The sequence below is a fragment of the Palaemon carinicauda genome, chromosome 21 (assembly GCF_036898095.1).
Source record: "Palaemon carinicauda isolate YSFRI2023 chromosome 21, ASM3689809v2, whole genome shotgun sequence".
Classification (NCBI taxonomy): domain Eukaryota; kingdom Metazoa; phylum Arthropoda; class Malacostraca; order Decapoda; family Palaemonidae; genus Palaemon; species Palaemon carinicauda.
In genome coordinates this window covers 87,306,319-87,326,747 of record NC_090745.1, presented here as the reverse complement: position 1 = coordinate 87,326,747, position 20,429 = coordinate 87,306,319, and the positions used below count along the sequence as shown (strand labels likewise).

General features: G+C 36.1%; 1 long non-coding RNA gene across 1 annotated transcript in view; it reads right to left on the bottom strand.

The window, feature by feature from the left end:
• LOC137614703 (uncharacterized) overlaps positions 1–20,429 on the bottom strand; it is a 342,498-nt gene that overhangs the window by 279,649 nt on the left and 42,420 nt on the right. Inside the window, exon 2 of the long non-coding RNA XR_011039126.1 lies at positions 14,955–15,016. This is a non-coding gene — a long non-coding RNA (uncharacterized lncRNA). The remainder of the gene's footprint in view (positions 1–14,954; positions 15,017–20,429) is intronic.

The window sequence follows — 20,429 nt, the reverse complement described above, 5'->3', positions numbered from 1 at the left end:
ATTGATGTGATCCTTACCCAGAGGCTATATATATATATATATATATATATATATATATATATATATATATATATATATATATATATACAGTATATATATATATATATATATATATATATATATATATATATATAATGTATACAAGCATATGTAATATATATATATATATATATATATATATATATATAATGTATACATATATATATATATATATATATATATATATATATATATATATTATATAAATGTATATAAACATATATATATAATATATATATATATATATACATACATACACAGAATTTATTTATATGATATTTATTTCAACGTAATCATTTACATTTGATGGACTACAGCCAGCAGGATACAACTTTCTGGTTTCCCATGATAGTGGTTTTCATTATTATTGCATAATATATTTCTTTACCACAATCATCCTCACTATTACCATCATAACTATATTTGATAGTTTTACTGTAATTTGAGGTTTAATAAAATTCATTTTAATTAATCAAACCAGTTGTCTATACTTATACTATTGGACCTAATTTAGACAGATATGTGATTTGAAATTAAATCCAATATAGGATAATTTCGATTTGAAACATTTAACCTTCTTCTTTATTCAAATAAAATATGACAATTCACATGACAAGGAAAACAAGATAAAAAAAAATCCCTATTTTTTGTTTTAAACAGTTTAGCTTGTTTGTTGACAGAGAAAAAAAAATAAGTTCATGACAGAAAATGTTCTTTGTATTTTAATGCAAATAATGTTATATATTCTGTGAGAGGATTTAACCCTCACGACATTAACATCATGCCTATCTCTCATAAGACAACGACGTTGATACAAATTCCGCGTTTATCGAAGAACAGCATTATGGACGGTGGGACCACTCTGGTGTAAATGGAGGAATTTAACGAGGCCCTCCCTTAACGATGGCTAAAACATACACTGATAAATTCCGCTACATCACCTCAGCTCGCACGTGATGTTAATCACGTACAATCAGCAAAAAGTTCTAAGGGCAATCGTTCGTCAAGCGATTTTCAAAAGAATTATCGGCTTCTCTGAGGAGCGACCATCGCGCTGAAATTAAAGACTTCTTTTAAGCATCTGGTGGTGCGTGGCAAGAATTCCGTTCACGGACGTTCAAATAAGAGAAAATCAAGGGAAAAAATCTAGCATCGACGGAGACTGATTAAAAGACTTTGCCTTTTTCGACATATCCTATTTGCTTGCCAATTCTTCTCCCTAAACAGGACTGTGATATATTAAGAAAACTGCAATCGAAGAGGGACTGCTCGACCCGACAGCGACCTGTAGTCTCTTATTTTCCACCGCCCGAGACAGGATACACACGGGGAGAAATGAGCTTCCAACAATCATTTTCTCTATTGATTTTAACCGACTTCTCAAGAGTATTCTGCAAAGAACGCATTCTGGTACGGTGAAAATACGCCAGGCATTATACCTCTAAAGAAATTGTCAGATCAAAACAAGTAATGGAGCTTGATTATGTTTAATCGAAACCTTTTATATTTACTCTGCGCGCAGCTTACACAAAACAGCTTCGGCATGTTTTCCGATTGGCTGACGGGAGAGGAGTGCTACGGCAAGGGAGGTGCTTAGAGGCTCTCAGACATCTCATTGGTTGGTCAGAGATACGATAACATTCGCTGATTGGATGCAAAAGAGATCAACCTTACAAATCAAACAAGATGGTGGACTTGACAGAGCGGGTCACCTGAGAATCCGTGAGAATTAAAATAGGTATGAAGTTCTCACAACTAAAGTGATTTCGGCATCCAGTTGCGCCAATCTAAGTACTATTGATTAATAGGCTGAAATACCTTTAAGGTGATAAAACATTACAAAAAAAAAACAGAAAGAATAGTCTTTCAGTACAAGACAGGTAACAAGCAGCACCTAATTACTTTACAAGGTGTCTATGGAATTTTACAAAGATAAACTAAAAAGTATAAACTCAACGCCAATTTTTTTTTTTTTTTTTTGTAGAATAACCATACCCACATATATCAAAATAAAACCATCAATTCGGAATGTACAAACAGAAATTAATAATTATATTCCCAAACCCCCTTACCTATTTAGCAATAAGTTTCCTAATCAATTTCAATTTCGACCAAAAGCCTATACACAACACTACTGCTGAACTGATAAATCTTCCATAATATTCAAGTGTTGAAAGTTCTTGGTATAGACATGGCAACGGAAAAGCTTCAAAGTCCATTTCTTATTTTTGTAACTTTGCCAGCTTGAATATCCAAGTTAATTGTGAATCCAAAATTGTTAGTTGATAAAAACCAATAACACTAAACTAATTTATACAAATTAGTTTAATGCCAACACTAACTCAAACCATAAGTAAACAAACTACAGTACCCATTAAACATGTAAAAAGATAAATTAATGAAACATATAATTCTCAAGATAACTGTTAAATATAAATAAATCACTGATATCAACCTTACCTATATAAACAATATTAGTTTAATATCTGAGAAAGCAACTGATTAAATAGTATGAAGCAAATAATTAGCTTGTGGGTTACAGAAACTTTTTATATGAATCTTAATCAAGGAAGTTATCAAGAAATTTTAATGTTATAGTTATTATTTCTACCCAAGCCACAATCATAGCTATAAAACCACATTGTTATATGCCCAAGGAAAACGGAGTTTAAAGAGAAAACAATTTTACTAATAAATAAGATTCGGGAGATGGCTCTTTCAAAAAATTACAACCAATTTGAACTTAAAATGGTCCAACGATTTGATTACTGTATATTAGACAAATGTAATTTTGTAAAAACTGGAACTAAACGTTAGAAAACTAAATAAAAAAGTTTTTATCAAACAATTTAAAGTGAAAACTACCAGCTGAAGACAAAGCTAAAAGCATAATCTGAAACAAGGAAAAATAACGATTTTTTTAAGATACGCAGATTATTAAACTATATAGGAAATTTCCCTAATAAACTCTTTTGGGGGGAAGGGGAAGAAGTACGATTAAAAAATAAAGGGAATGATTAAGTTCTTCATCAGTGAACCTAAAGTGCCTTTTATTGGTATTCATAAGATTTTTGCCAAAAAAATGTGCTACACGTGTGACTCGAGTTTAGATATTATTTCAGATCAAATAAAGTCCTGAGTCCTGACTTCAACATGAAAATAAATCTTGCATTTAATGAGAGAGAGAGAGAGAGAGAGAGAGAGAGAGAGAGAGAGAGAGAGAGAGAGAGAGAGAGAGAGAGAGATATGAAAATTGTGATTGGTGGCCTCAATGTTAAAGTTTGAAGAAATAATCAAGGTATAGAAAATGTGATGGTTATTGAGGGTTTTGGCGAAGTTGCAAATGAAAATAGAAACCATTTCATAAGTGTTTGCTGAACAAAAAATATTGTTATTGGATGTACTCTTTTCCAGCACAATGATACCCACAAATATTCATGGACTTTACTATGTGGCAATTACAAAAATCAAATAGATTACAGCCATTCATAAAGAGAGAAGGAGGACTGAAAAATGTGAGAAGATATAGAGGTTCATATAATGGTAGTGATCACCAGCTCCTCATTGCCACACTGACATTATAATTGAAAGCACCCAACAGAAAGGTAGATAGAATACCTAGGTTTGATACAACTGAGTTTCTAGAAGATGAGCAGAGAAACCTTTGCAATTGAATATAGGAATCGATCTGCAGTATTAGAGACTTTAAGAGAAGAGCAGACAATTAACGAAGAATGGTGAGATATTAAAAACATTTATCAGTCAGTTGGTAGTGAAATTTTAGCACATGCAGTTATAAGGAGAAAGCCACCAGGAATGACTGGAGAGAATATTTAGACAGGATAGCAGATGAGGCTGACAAAGCTATAAATTCATGGAGTGGCTATGGCGTAAGAATTGCTAAATAATTATTAATGAAATCTCGATTGGGGCAGAGATGAAGAAGCATATACCCATCAAAATGAGAAATGCATCTGTTATAAGAACAGAAGATAAAGAAAGGCAACGTTGGATGGAAAACTTTAGTGAGGTCATGAATAGAAGATATGAAGGAAAAAAATTTGACTGATGTACCTGAAGCTGGGGAAGACTTTGAGGTGCCCATGAATTAGTTCAGGGAGTTTGAAGTTGAAGTTATAATTAAAAACCCAAGAGATGGAAAGCTCCTGGACATGATGGAGTAAATGCTGACATGATACTGGCCGACAATGAAGTGGCTCCCAGAATACTTACAAGATTAATTTGTAGAATGTGGCATGAAGAGGCTAAACCTGATGAATGGAAGATAGGAGTGATAGTGAAAATGGCCAAAAAAAATCTAACTGATTGCAATAATTACAGAGGCATCACTTACGTCAGTTGACATGTAAATATATAGTATACTTATTCTAAAGAGACTAGAGAGACAGATTGAAGAAAAGCTGAGAACTGAACAAGAAGGACTTAGAAAAGGTAGAAGTTGTACTGACCAATTCTCCTTTTAAAGACATGTTGAAAAGAAATGTGTAGAATATAGAAATCCCCTTTTGATGGCAATGGTGGACTAAGAAAAACCTTTGATAATCTGCACCGGCCAATTTTGTGGAGAGTCCTGTGTTATTATGGAGTTCTTCATAAACATGTAAATTTGATTAAGTCTGTTAATGAGCATAGCAAGTGAGAAGTTAAAGTTAGTGGATTGATTGATTGATTGATTGATTGATTTAAGATTTTCTGGCATCCTTACATCTAAGGTCATTGACGCCAATATCGTTTACTGTAAATAAAAAATAAAAAAAATATTCAATTAATACCATAAAACCAATGTTGTCATTTTAAAAGTTAAATATCTTTCAGATGACCTGCTTCTGAAATAAAGCTAAAAATACCACTAGCATAGTAAGACACATCGTGTCCAAGAATCTTGTCATGGATGAACCTGCCATCCTCACCTCACGCCTCAAACAGAGATCTATTTCTCTCACTATTATAAGTGGGGCATTCGGTTAAAAAATGTCTCTCTCTCAATGGTATTAAACATTCGTCGCAATATGGTTGATGTTGATCAGCCAGCAAAAACTCATGTGTCATCCAATTGTGACCAATGCAGAGACGACAAGAGTAGTCTCCCACTTTCGGGGCATCCCGTTATACCTCCAGGGTGATAAGACATTACTAATTTCTCTTATTTCATTTTCCAGTAAACTATCCCAATGCTGTTGCCAATTATTATAAATAAAATTCTTAATTGTTGGTAAAAATCATTACTGGGAATGAGATACCTTCTTGGTAGCAACTCAGCTGCAGCATTCTTTGTCAGCGAATCCGCCTTCTCATTTCCAGAGACACCTACGTGTGCCAGAACCCAGCAAAATTGAACTATCATGCCAATAATTAAAAGCCACTCTTAAATCTTTAAAACTAAAGGATTATTGGAATTAAAAACTTCTAAAGCTTGTAGGACACTTCTTGCATCGCTAAAATTGGTAAAATTGCTCTCGTCGTTTAATGCTATTTTCTCAATAGCGGTTAGTATGCCATTTAGTTCGGCAGAAAAAATATAGACAATGCTGGAGGAATTGCACCTCTACAATTAAAAGCAATACTAAATACTCCAAATCCAACGCCAGCATCAGATTTGGAGCCATCGGTATGTATAAAAGTTGATTCCCTGTGTTATTCAACATGTTCCATAAAGAGCAACCTGGCTTTTAGGTCAGCCATGGTATTTTTTATACTAATAAAATATTTACAAACAGATATATCCAGTAATTTCCATGGAGGAGATGATGATATCCTACATGGGAGCACTTTATTTCTACCTATATCTAGACTTTCTAGTAACGTTTTTACCAGGAAACCATGAGGTTGAGATTTTGGGTACAACTCAAAATATCTATAATGCCTTACAAGGTTTGCAGTCTGCCAAGTTGAAGATTCAGGAAGTCTTTGCAACCTAAACCAATACCATACAATATAAGACATCCGGTAAAGGTCTAAAAGCATCAACAAGGAGGCTTGGGATAGGCGAAGTTCTAAAGGCTCCTGTGGACAATCTGATACCAGCATGGTGAATAGAATTTAAAACTTTTAATCGGCTTGGGGTGGCTAGGGAGTATATTTTACACCCATAACTGATTTTTTAAAAAATCAAGGCCTTGTAAAATTTTAAGTTTTGTAGTAAGCCCCCAACGATGTATGGGACAAAATTTTTAAAAGATTCAGAGCCTCAAAGCATTTTAATTTTAAGGCTTTCAAGTGGGGAACCAATGTAAGCCTACAATCAAATATCTACCATAGAAATCTAGCTTCACTTACACATGGGATCCCTTGACCTTTGATGTATACATCCGGGTCTGGATGCACTCCCCAAATAGGACAAAAATGGACAACAGTTTTACTTGTCGAAAACTTAAATCCGTTCATATCGACCCACTGGATAATTTTGTCAATTGAGAGCTGTAGTTTTCTCTCAACCATTGTCATTCTAGCTCCAGCAAATGATATGGAGAGATCATCCACAAATAGTGTTGAGCGAATATCCCACGGAATGACTGACATATCCCATTAATTGCTACTGCAAATAGGGTTACACTCAGCACACTATGCTGAGGAACTCCCTCTTCCTGACATTTCATCTCTGATAGTTTCCCACATTCTCACTTGAAAACCTCTATGTGAAAGAAATGATTGAATATACAGTGGTAGCTCTCCTCTTAATCCCAATTCATGAATGGTTATAAGTATACCATATCTCCATGCAGTATCATATGCCTTTTCAAGGTAAAAAAAAAAAAACCGTTACAAGGTGCTGTTTGGAAGCAAAGGCTTTACAAATGGAGGATTCCAGTCACATCAACACATCAGCCGTTGAGTGAATTTTTCTAAATCCATACTGGATAGGTGATAAAATGCACTTTTTTCCAGGTACCACATCAGTCTTGCATTGACCATCTTCTCCATGATCTTACATAAACAAGATGTCAATGCAATAGGTCGGTAGTTTGCTGCTAAGAACTTATCCTTATTGCATTTTAAAAATGCTAAAATAATGGCTAGTTCCCAATTTCTTGGATAACTATGATCATGCAATATTCTGTGGATAATACTTAAAATAAATAACTTGGTATTAACAGGTACATGTTTAACCATTGCATATGGAATTCCATCGGGTCCAGGGGCTGTATCATTACAAGTAGCAAGTGCAGAATCAAATTCTCTTTCAATAAAAGGAGAATTATATGACTCTTTCCTTCCTGTTGCAAACTTTAAAATTTTCTTTTCTTAAATACTCCTAAACTGGTAACCTGAAGCTGCTTCACACTTGCATGATACATTTGAGAAATGATCAGCCAGGGCATTACTAACATCATTTGCTTCAGTTACATACTGACCATTTACCTTCAACACTGATGGTGTGTTGGGGATGAATTTGCCTGCTATTTTTTTTACTTTCCTCCATACAGAAGTTGGTGGTGTTCTACTGTTAATGGAGGAAACAAATGATACCCAAGATTCGCGCCTAGCTTTTTTCAAGGCACGACAGAACTGTGCTCTAATTTCTTGTATATAATTTAATTCTCCTCAGTTCAGCGTCTGTGCAATTTAGTTAAGGACCTTCTTGTGGCTGTGTGCAGGACAGTTCGTTCTGAAGACCACAAGGGGACTGGTCGTCATTTGAATAACGCTGTTGTTTTGGGTATTGAATGGTCTCCTGTCTATGGTATCATCAACACTTCCAAACTATTCTACACTCCCCTCAATTTCACTTAGCCTATGAAATTTAACCTAGTCCGCCTTGTCAAGATTCCATCTGGGTGATCTTTGTAAAGGGGGACTACTGTTGGTGTTCAAAATGATTGGCGCATGATCACTAGTATGCCAATCATCTAATGTCCTCCAATCAAAATCGAGACGGCAGTTAGAGCTTGCAATTGAAAGGTCAATGCATGACAGTACCTGTTTGAAGATGAAAGGGCTTGGGCCCTCCTGTATTAAGGAGTCTGATATACTCATCTTTTGGTGTTTGCTAAAATGTCACCCCATATAGGATGTCTACCATTCAAATCTCCAAGTAAAAGAAAAGGTTGACGGAGTTGTTAAATTACCTCTACTATATTATCATATGAAATGTCATTTGGAAACAAGTAAAGAGAACGAATGGTATATTTTCTTCCTATATCAACCAGTACAACCATTGCCTGCAGAGGTGTACGAATGGGCCAAGATATTTGGGAACATTTCGACGAACGTATACGAGACTTCTGCCGTGGTTCCCTACTTGGTGGTCATATGGTGTCCTATAACTAATATATTCAAACTAATATATTCACGAGGACAATGAGTATTATGATTAAGTTTGCTCTCCTGTAGACATATAATTATGGGGGAGTGCTCATGAATGAAGAGCTAAAGCTCTTCACATTTGGCCCTTAAACCCTGACAATTCCATTGCAAAATGGAAGAAAAAACTATGGTTTATTTTTGGTGATCCCTTGGATGAAGTCTTTCCATTAGCAATTTTTGATTCAACAATATTTCCCGGTGGTTTTATTAGAGAGGGTCTTGATAGATTTGGTTTTGCGTTTGTGTTTTTATTTTTGTCCTTTGGATCTAATTGTACTGGGGGATGGTGGACCTCAACTTGAATCTTTGATTTATTCAAATTGTCTCCCGGTTCATCAGAAACATCAACTGACAAAACATCATATTTTTTGGATGTCATAACTTTAATGTTTCTTATGGAAGGGGGCGAGAGAGATGGAGGTCTCTCTCTTTTTTGATTAATAGGTGGCGAGCTACCAAGTTTTTGCCCTTTCCCCACTACAGGTGCACCTGGCAGCTTGATTTCAAGTGGAATCTCTGTTAAATCAGGCAAGGACATAGTCTGGGAGAGGTTAGTACTATCCTTTGTAATGGAGGACAAAGGTTGGATAGTGGTAGGCAGTGTCTTATTGTTAATAAACAATTGTAAATCTTTAGGAGGAGATATTCTTGCCTTATTATGCAGCTCTTTATCAGTAGATTATGAATTTCTTTTACGAGAACTACCTACAGTAATAGGTGGGTTAGATAACTCCCAAGGAGCTTTTTCTCCTGCTTTAAATATCTTTGCATAGGTAGTAGATTTATTTAATAATCTCTTGGCATGTCCTAATGCTTACATGTTCAATAATTGATATTCAATAATTGATAAATTGAGGGCAGCTGCTTCTAACTTATATAACTGACAGCTCCTGTCAGTAGATTTATGATTAGAGTTGCAGTTCAAGCACCTTGCTTTAAGTGTACATTCTCCAAGGTAAGGATTGGAGCAGGAATTAAACATTTTATTATTTCTACAAACTTTGAAAGGATGTCCAAATATAAAGCAATTAAAACATTGCAGTGGCTTCTGCTTAAAAGGTCGAACTTTAATCCTTTCCTTTTCTATGTCAATGTGGAAAGGTACATCAGCATCCTGGAAAGTAAGGATAATCATTGACATTCCAGGTACTTTATGTACTTTCCACACTGTTAATGGACACATAGCCAATATCTCCTCTTCTGTGAATTCATATAGGTTTTTATTGAAACGAATCCCCTTCCGTAGCTAAAGTTTAGATGGGATTTGATGTCCAATTTTATATCATCATTATCTGTCTTTAGATTGGACAATATAACAGACTGTGTGTATGACTTGGCATTTGTCAAGTAACTTTTCTTCCCAAATCGAGATATATCTCCAGGTGCGATCGTTCCTACCTTCCTCTGAAGGAATTAGCAGATCTCAAAATCATTTTCTGTACCTTCTGTAGATTGAGCAACAAGCAAAAGGTGGTTTCGGCTTTCTTTGGAATGGCATAATTTTCTCTGCGTTTTCATCAATCCAGTCTGCTCGTCTGTAGACATCCAGATCTTTAGGTACCCCATCACACAAAGCACCCTTAATATTCATATTACCTACTTTAATATTCATAATGTTACAGCTTGCATTGAATGCTTCATCAGAACTATTAAATGATAACCAAGAATCCCATCTATCATCTTAAAGTTTCATTCTAATTTCTTTTATCAATCCATAGCATTCAAATATCTTATGCGGCACATGACAATTGGCTTCAAATGGAATTTCGGTAACATGCAGGAATTTCAATTTTCTTGTGTTGCCCAAATTACCCTTTTTTCAAAGATTCAAAAAATTGTCCTTTTTATTTCTTAAGTTGTCAATGGAATTTTCTTTAAATGAACTGCTAGAGGTCGTCAACAGTGCCGGGGAAGAGTCAGCGTATCCAGGGGATGGGGGTTCGTTGTTTGATGAATCCATAAGACAGGGTTAATATTAGAAAGAAGACGAGTTTGACTTACCTGCTGAAGAATACTAAGGCATCACACGTCAGAAAGGAAATTTGTACTCTCCACTACCGGCACAATGAGAGCATACTTCTCAAATGGTCCACTTCATACCCTACCTGCAGGATAGCACCAAAAACAGGTATAGAGGTACTGGTGTAAGCTAAACCCGCATGTTAGGACTGACACCAATAAACTATGGAATCATCCTTCCCATATCTGTAATAATGGGCATCTGGCCAAAAGCCGAGAGTCCTACCCCAAGCATTGTATCCCCCTGGATTCCAAAGACCCAAAACTTGAGATAGTTCCAAACCATCTTCGGGATGGCTGATATCATCCAATACTCTCACATATAGCTTTGAATGCAAATACCCCCAACCATGACACCACCTCCCTTTCATCGAAGCAGGCAGCAATAACCGATGTAGAAACATCCACGCCAGATATATATATATATATTTATACATACATTATATATATATATATATATATATATATATACATATAAATATTATATATATACAGTATGTACATAATATATAAACACATATAATGAGGGAAATCTTTCTCATAGAGTTAGGACAGCAACACGAAAGAAAGTTTATAAAATTAGGAGAAGGTCGAAGTAATATTAGAGGAAGAAAAAGATGAGAGAGAGAGAGAGAGAGAGAGAGAGAGAGAGAGAGAGAGAGAGAGAAATCTAGATTGTAACTGGGAGAGCAATTTCCCCAAGTTCGAATGCCCTCTTGCCCGTCACCAAGCTTCAGCAAAGGGAATGATATGCCGTGCTGAAGCTCAATGACATCATCAGGGCATTCTCTCATTAAGAGGGTTGAAAAGTCAAACTCTAATCCTTTCATTCGCAATAACAATATGGAAGGGTACATCAGCATCATGGAAAGTAAGAATAATCATCGATGTTCCAGGAACTTTATGAACCCTCCATACTTTTAGTGGACACATGACCAGTATCTCCTCTGCTGTAAATTCATACAGGTCTTTATTGAAACTACTCCCCTTCCATAACTAAAATTTAAGTGGGGTTTGACATCTAATTTAATATCGTCACTACTTGTTTTTAGGTTAGATAATATGACCGACTGTGTGGATGATTTGGCATGGATGAGGAAATTATTTATTATTTTTTCCAAAGCAGGCTGTATCACATGGAGCAATGGTTCCTACTTTATTCTGTATAAATTTACAAATTTTAAAATAATTCACTGTACTCCCTTTAGACTCCGCAACAAGCCACATTGGTGGTTTTGGCTTTCTTTGGGAGGGTTTGCCTACATCAACATCTTTTTCACACCAGTCAGAAGCCCTGTATACGTTCAAGTCTGCTGGTATCTTATCACACAAAGCACCGTTAACATTAAAATTATTAATTTTAACATGCATAATATTACTTATGACATTAAATGCTTCATTATGACTATTATAAGATACCCATGAATCCCATTTATCACCTTGAAGTTTCATTCTTATCTACAATATCATTCCATAAGTCTTAAATGCTTTATATAGCTCATCATAATTAGTATCTACAGTATTGGGATTTGGGTAACATGAAGTATTCGCAGTTTCCTTATGTCACCTGAATTACCTGTTTTTTGAACATCCGTAGAATGGTCCTTTTCAGTTCCCAGGTCGTCAACAGAGGGATTTGTTTGCATCGAAGAAGCAAGCTGGGTTATCCACCTCTTATCGGAGGATGTCAGTCCTATCCTATATGGCCCAAAACAAGAAGAGGCTTCAGCAGGGACCAGTCGTCTATTAAAGAGGTGCTGCCTCTCTTTAGATGGGCGTACATTGGTCAGTGGGGGTAGTTAGCCCCTCTCACCGACGACTCCAATGATTGGCGTAACCCATTACCCACATATATGGTTGACTTAAAACCGGATCACTGGAGCCCGACTCTTGACAGACTAAGTCTGCACTCAATGACCTAGGGTGATGGCATCTAAATTTGCACAGATTGAGATGGTATGCCATCCATCCCACCCTGCACCAAATCCAAAGAAGCAGTCAAACTATTATTATTATTATTATTATTTGCTAAGCTACAACCCTAGTTGGAAAAGCAGGATGCTATAAGCCCAGGGGCTTATAGCCTAAAGTCAAATAAGCCAAAGTCATCAACAAGTTCATGCCTAAGAGGAAGAGATGGGAGAATAAAAGAGATAACCAAAAGAAACAAAGTGCTAATCTAGTTGGATCAACAACTGGGCACCAAAGTCCAGTGGGAAAGGAGTTCCCAACGTTCATCAGAGCTCAGCTGCTAATCCCTAACCCGCCCCCCACCCATCCTCGTCAAGGCTTCAGCATCAGTGGGGGGGAATGTTAGTGGAGTCCTGTCAAACGAATTTCCAGTGAACAGAGGGGTATTCCAAAGGAATGTGTTGTCACTCATGTTGCTTATCCTCCTCATGAATTTTATAATTCATAGAATAGTTGGGGATGGTGGAAAATGATTGGTCTGGATTGCTAATAGGAAATTAGTTGACCTAGAGTATGTTAATGATGCTGTCATTAGCAGAACACCACAGGATTAGCAATGTTTGCTTACCAGAATGCATGAAATATCACATGAGGTTGGGCTCAAGATAAATAGAAGAAAGACAGAGATGACGAGAACAGAATATGCAATGGAAGATGCAATATCATTGGAAGGTGAAAGGATTAAGGAGGTAGAATCATTCAAGTATTTAAGAACTATGGTCTCTAATACAGGGTCTTTAGAATTAGAGTTTAGTGAAAGACTGAAAAAAGCAAATCAGACAATGGCTAGGTTAAGTAAGATTTGGAGATGAAATCACCTGAAATTACATCTAAAAGGCAGGCTATATTTCAGTTTAGTGATATCGGTGTTACTGTATGGACATTAGTCATGGCATGCTATGACAATGAAACTATCGCCAAAAGATTTTGTAGATTTGAGAACAAAGCTCCCAGAAGAATATTGGGAGTTAAATGGCAGGACAAGATTAGAAATGAAACTATAAGAGAGATTACTAGAGTGCCATATGTGGATGAGATCGTGGTTGTAGATTGGAATTGGTTTGAGCATGCTCTTTGCATTCCCCAAGAGATTAGTTCACCAAACTTTTAACTGGGCTCTACATGGCACTAGAAGAGTTGGAAGGCCCAGGCCTACATGGCTAAGGACTATGAAGCACGAAGTAGGAGATGACGAATTGAATTAAGAGCTCAAGATAGAGACGACTGCCGAAATTTAACCGAGGCTCTTTGCATCAATAGGCGTAGGAGGAGATGACGATGGTGATGACTTAGTGTTCAATAATTTGTGACTTACATACCCAGGTTCTTAGAAAGTTGTGACTTGCACACTCCAGTGATCAACTTGTGACTTACAGATCTCAGTTCTAACAAAGTTGTGATTTACAGACCCTAGTGCTCATGTAATTGTGACTTACAAACCTTAGTTCTCACGTAGTTGTGACTTACAGAATCTAGTGCTCACATAGTTGTGAGTTATAGACCATAGTGCTCACCAAGTTGTGATTTACAGGTCCTAGTGTTCAAAAAGTTGCTAATTACATACCCAAGTTCTCAAATAGTTGTAACTTATAGACCTTAATGTTCACATAGTTGTTGGGACTTACAGACCCTGGTGCTGACATCGTTGTAAGTTACAGACCTTAGTTTTTATAAAATTGACTTGCAGACCAAAGTGCTCACAAAGTTGTGTGTGTGAGAGAGAGAGAGAGAGAGAGAGAGAGAGAGAGAGAGAGAGAGAGACCTTAATGTTCACAGAGAGAGAGAGAGAGAGAGAGAGAGAGAGAGAGAGAGAGACCTTAATGTTCACATAGTTGTTGGGACTTACAGACCCTGATGCTGACATCGTTGTAAGTTATAGACCTTAGTTTTTATAAAATTGACTTGCAACCAGAGATCACAAAGTTGTGACAGAGAGAGAGAGAGAGAGAGAGAGAGAGAGAGAGAGACCTTAATGTTCACATAGTTGTTGGGACTTACAGACCCTGGTGCTGACATCGTTGTAAGTTACAGACCTTAGTTTTTATAAAATTGACTTGCAGACCAAAGTGCTCACAAAGTTGTGACTGAGAGAGAGAGAGAGAGAGAGAGAGAGAGAGAGAGAGAGAGAGAGAGAATAAATTATGTATAATGTTAGATGTTTTTTCTGTACAATATGTATTTTTTTTTTTACTTTTTCAAATTCTTCATTAAATTCAGGAATAAAGAGAAATTAGCGAACAACTGTAGAATAGTTTTAAAGACTATATGAGAAACATTTTCCATTGTGATTCCAGAACAGTATAGTCAGTTTTACCAGTTGCAAGGCAAACTTGACGCTTCTGGACATTTAGATAATCGTCAAAAGTTATTAATCACGATGAGGACAGTGAATCTAAAGTTTGGATGAGTGTTATCAAATATTGGATCACCTGCACCAGATAGGGTTAAACCAAAAGAATATATTGATGAGAATCTCATACAGTTCTAGATTACAAGAAATGCAGATTTTCTATAAATGTACAGTGGGAAGAACAAAGTAACTTTAAATAACATCAAACGGCACCTGATATTCATAACCATAAAAACAAATAAGCAATTACCTTTATCACAGCATTTGGTTCCTCTGCCGACTGTACAGCAAAATGAGTTTTGCCTCTGAAAGCTAAGAAAAATAAAGTTATTAAAACTCTAAGGTATGTGCAACGAAGGTTTGGTACAGAAGTTTGTAAATTATGTAGTTGATCGTCCTTCCTATATTTCAACGATGCCGATTTCTAGGAATTCATAATTAACTAAAATCCGCAAAGATCTACTTCTTACATACAGTATTTCATCAGATAAAAAATGCCGGTAACATGAAATATATGTTCCAAATTGTTTTTAAAAGTTACAAGCATAAATCTTTAAAGGAAAGTTCATATACAGAAAAAAACAAGTAACTTAAAACAAGTCTATTCGTTTTCGCCAAATGAAAACTACCATGAAGTTCTTATATATAACCTTTTTCCAATCCAAAAAGGAAGTAAATGAGTTTTATGATATAGCTCAATTCACTAGTTTACTGACTAAAACGCATTTACTTTCTGGACCACCTATTTATGTGTGATAATCGTATAAACACAAACAATCGAACCAAGCTATTGACCCACAAACATGAATCTAATGAATGATGTCAAAAACGAAATGCTCATACACTTCCTTCCTACTTCAATAATCAATTTACTTTATACTACAATACCTTTGGATGGCGTATCCTCGGTGAAATATGAATATCTATTTACAATAATTTTCATAGTAGAAACTATCAACATGGTCGTTAAAATGGTATAGAGATTCAATTTTGTTCCCCTGCTTTTAGTCCAAGTGCCAGACCTCCAAAAGTGGAGGATCGGCACCGAAGCGGTGAACAGATCAAACTGGGACCTTTAATTAGCTTGATGTCTAAGGTGTTTAAAAAGTGTAGATGGACTTTTGGGTCAGTGATAAATAGCATTTTGGGGGCTATATTTGAAAACAGGCGATGCAGATTTTGCTATACAAGTATTTAAAGAAAATTGCTCATAACTTTTTCCTTTATCATATCACGTTGAAAATGCTTTCAAAATGTTCCTCTTTAAATTTTGAATTTTTTCATATATAATTTCATTGGATTCCACTTGTCAGCATAGATACAGAATCAAAACATTAAACAAATACTTTTTATTAAGCATATTTTTTCCTTATTTGTCTGTCAATTTTACTAATGTTTGCATTTTTGTCATTGAAGCAGTATTTTAGGTACCAGTATAATTACAGTCCTTTTACTTCTTTAGAGGTTGAACTGCTGATGCTATTATGGAAGATTCCCCTGCCCCAGTTAAGCGCCCGAAATCATCCCTATCGTCAAGCATCATTTGTGAGCAAGAGACGCAAATTTCATTCCTTGTTCAACCAAAAGATGTAAAGTCCTGGGAAACAGTGTGTGATGCATCCAATATTAGATTGTTCAATCCATTTTTGAAATTGAAGAAGGCTAATTCCAATAGTTTAACCGAAGTATTTTATCATCGTGACTGTCGATCAAGTTTCACTCACAAAAAGGAACTTTCTGTATTAAAGAAGCTTGCTGAGGAAACTGAAAATATATTCCTTGAACAATCATATTCTTTACGCCAAGGAGTTACAGATACAACTCGAGTATATGAACGAAAATTTATCTCCTGTGAATCCAGCAACAAGTGTCTAAAAGGTACGTCAACACGAGAATCCTCAATTCTAGCAGTAGAACTTCATGCAGATGTGACACTCAGAAATGTTGCTACCCAGAAAGGTACTAACAAGCTTCTTGCAATAACTTCTAGAGATATTATAGCAGCTCAGGCCTGTTACCAAGTGTCCTGTTACAAAAATGTACACTAAAATAAGAGCCAGCTCAAATGATTCTCAATTTCAGGAAGATGACTATAAAATTAAGGAAGCCTCAGTACTACAACATTAGTACAAGTTCATGAGTTAATTTGTTTTCAAACCTTCGGATTACGTCCTTAATAAACCTTACTTGAATGGTTATATCTGCAATGAAGGATCAAGGAGTTGCAGACATTTCCCCATCCACAAAGAAGCATATTTGTAGAAACATTGAGAAAGAATTTGGAGAAAATTTGCCCTTTTTCTCAGCAGGTAGTAAAAACGTTTATGTGAATATTTAAGTGCAAAAGATAAAGATATAATCAAAGAGTGAAGAATATAAGCAATTGATTGTTCAGGTGACTTAATTCTTGAGAGATAAGATTATACAAAGTATAAAGGAATAAACTTGGCCACCTTATTCACAAGAGCTGACTGAAACTTACATAGAATTTCCAGATTGCCTTGTTCAGTTCTTGAGTGAACTTGGGTGGACAACAGCCAATCAACTCTGAAAAAACTCACCAGCTGTCCTTTTCAGTTGGTCAAAATATAATCAGTGCAGTTACACATGCACATTTTCTTACTCCTAAGCATATTCCCTTACCCAGCACCATAAAAACTTATAAGTGTCAATGTTAAACTCATTAAGACATTGAACCTTCTTGGACATGGATGTTCATACACTAAACTTCTTGAGATTGACACTGCCCTATGCATGGATAAGATGCAAAATGGAGATGAAAACCAACCAGTGCTTCCATCACGGACAGATCCCCACATTCCAACTATACTTGCATTTGATAATATTGATCGGCAGGAAGAAACACTTAGCGGTGGAGGCGCATCACATTGTGTTAATGGAATTATTGTCCAACCTCAAACACAAACATGTGTACAACAGAAAGTCAACATTCCAAAGAAAGGCCATAAAAAGAACATTAAATGTGCATGAGTAGCTCCTTCCAGTATATATCTCTGCCAAAAGGGCAAGCTAACCACTTGAATATGAAATCAATAGAACAAAGCAGTAGAACTACCTGTGGTTATTCGTATGTCTCCATGATACAGCAAATCACATGGTAAGCTCATTGACTAGCTTCAGTATCAAAACAAGAGATGATGTAATGGTTAAGCCAGATAACATTGGGTACTTACCTACTATCAATGTGTCAGCAAAAGAATTGCCAACTGTGCAAGAACTTCTCTTCCGGTCTGTCTGTAATCAAGACACTTTGTCTAGACAAGATTGCTGTAGTTATGAATCAGACTCTCTATGCAAAAGGAACTAAGGTTTTCTGGCAGCAACAACAGAAATCTGAAAGTGTCCAGTTGAGAATGTGCGACTTTCATATATGTAGCATGCTATCAGTAATAAGGAAATTGTTTCAATATATAGGACTAAGAGACCTAGCAGTGGAATCTGGTGAGATAGCTTGTGGGTCAATTGAGCAAGTTCTAGATGATAAGCAATACAATAGAGGTGTTAGATTCCATAAATTGATATATGAGGCTCTCTGTGACTTACATACAAAAGTTTTACTGAATGGCTTGAAAGTAGTTGCACTTCTGAATTGTCTTATCAGAAAAAAAAAAAAAACTAAATATTGTGATGCTGGTGCATTACAACATTTGTGCTACCTCCTTGAAATCTTGTCTAGCTAATGATTCTTGTCAAAGAAATCTGAATTTGTGGAAAAGTCACTTGGGCAGTCTGAGGAATAAAAGGGGGACCTCACTTAATTTTGGATGATGTATGTTGACATGGTAGAAATACTACTTGGACTCATAAGGGCAGATCGAGAAGGAAATTAAACCTAGCATTTAGAAAGTATACAGGAAATTATGCCTCGGTATTTTGTAATAGATAAAACTATGCTCGCTAAGTCCCAGTCTATTTAGCAGAAATGTCTCAACTCAAAGAGAAATGTCGTGAGCTTCATACACATTTCCTCAAAAGTGGATTTTTGGTGCAAATTGGGTCATCAAGCCCATTTGGCAGAATTGCAGTAGACCAGGTATTGAAGGAAACGATAAACAAGGACACATGGACACCAGGAGGAACGAAGAGATATAGCTTACGAAAAAGTGCACTTAACCGGTTTTATGTGACGTCTGAACACAGGGCAGAAGCAAGGAAGAAGCTTAGATCCTTGGTCTTACCATCCGGTCAAGCTGGGCTTGGTCATACAGAACTTCAGACATCCAGAATCAAAAGAGATGAAAGTGATGTTTAGACAATTGAGGATATGTTGGAAAACAACTGGACGAACCCTTTTTCACCTCAACCTTCTGATTTATTGAGTATATCAACAGGTGTAACAGTAACACCAGTAATAACCAAGGATTTTAAGTGCTTTTGATAAGGGGAAAGAGGTTATTGCTCGACCTTGACCTTTGACCTTTACATGTATTAATTGGAAAGGATTTTTTATACACTAATATGAATCGAGTTTGAAGTCTCTGTGACAAGAATGTCCAAACTTATGGCTGATTACAAGATATGGACGGTTTGCTTGTCCGTGACCTTGACCTTTGACATTCCAAAATTTGAAAATTTCAACCTCTTTACATAACAGTTTAAAATCCCTGCAAGTTTTATTGCTTTACGGTTAAAATTGTCGCTGTATGGTTGATGACCGGAATTTGACCTTATGCTTGACCTTGGACCTTAACATGTATTAATTGGCGTGAATTTTCATACACTCAAATATGAACCAAGTTTGAAGTCTGTGATAATGATGTCCACACTTATGGCTGATTACATAAATTGGACATTTTGCTTGCCCGTGACCTTAACCTTCCAAATTTAATAATTTCCAGCTTTTTACATAAGTTAATCCCTGAAAGTTTCATTAATCTACTATTGAGATTGTGGCCAGGAAGCTGTTCACTAACAAACGCACAAACGGGTAAAATATAACCTCCTTCCAACTTCGTTGGCGGAGATAAACATATTCTCAGGGATGTAAACATTCCAGATATGTAAACTTTTGTCTAATGAATGAGATGAAAACGTACTAGGGATAGGATCGCTTCACTGAGTGATTAAGTTCTTGGTACACACCAACTCTCCCACTTGTAAGCAGAGAGATTGGTCAGTCAAAACTTTCGCTGATATGTCTTCTTGAACTTGGACTGACTAGTTCTTCGATCTGCAGCAGTGGCAGCTTGTGGCTAAAATTAGTTGGGGTACTACTCCCAAAAATGTGTAGCCTTTGTTTTAATATTGCATAAAAGGAAACAAACATGTATAGGAAAATTTATTTAGTAAATTGATAAATTCTAAAAGAACAAAAATGACAAATTAGGAAATAATTTGTATTTTTCCTATCAAATACAATTCTGTAGTTATTTATAGGGATTATCTTCGGCGAAGCTGGAAGATTAGACATTAAACTTTTAATGCGAGCTGGCAAACCTACCCAGGGTATGGGGTGGCTGGGGTTACTCAGCCACCTATTTCAACTAATGGACTGATCGGGGGACAAGTGTTGGCGGGACAATTTGTATAAATAACTAAAGGTTTGTATTAGGATAAATATAAATTACCCTTAAATTTGTCATTTGTTCCTTCACTAGCAAACCTTACGTTATTTATAGGGATGACTCACCCTTAGAAGGGTGGTAAGTCCAAACACTGCCTTGGCCATAGACCCTGGTTTTCTCTGTACAGTATTACACGGTAT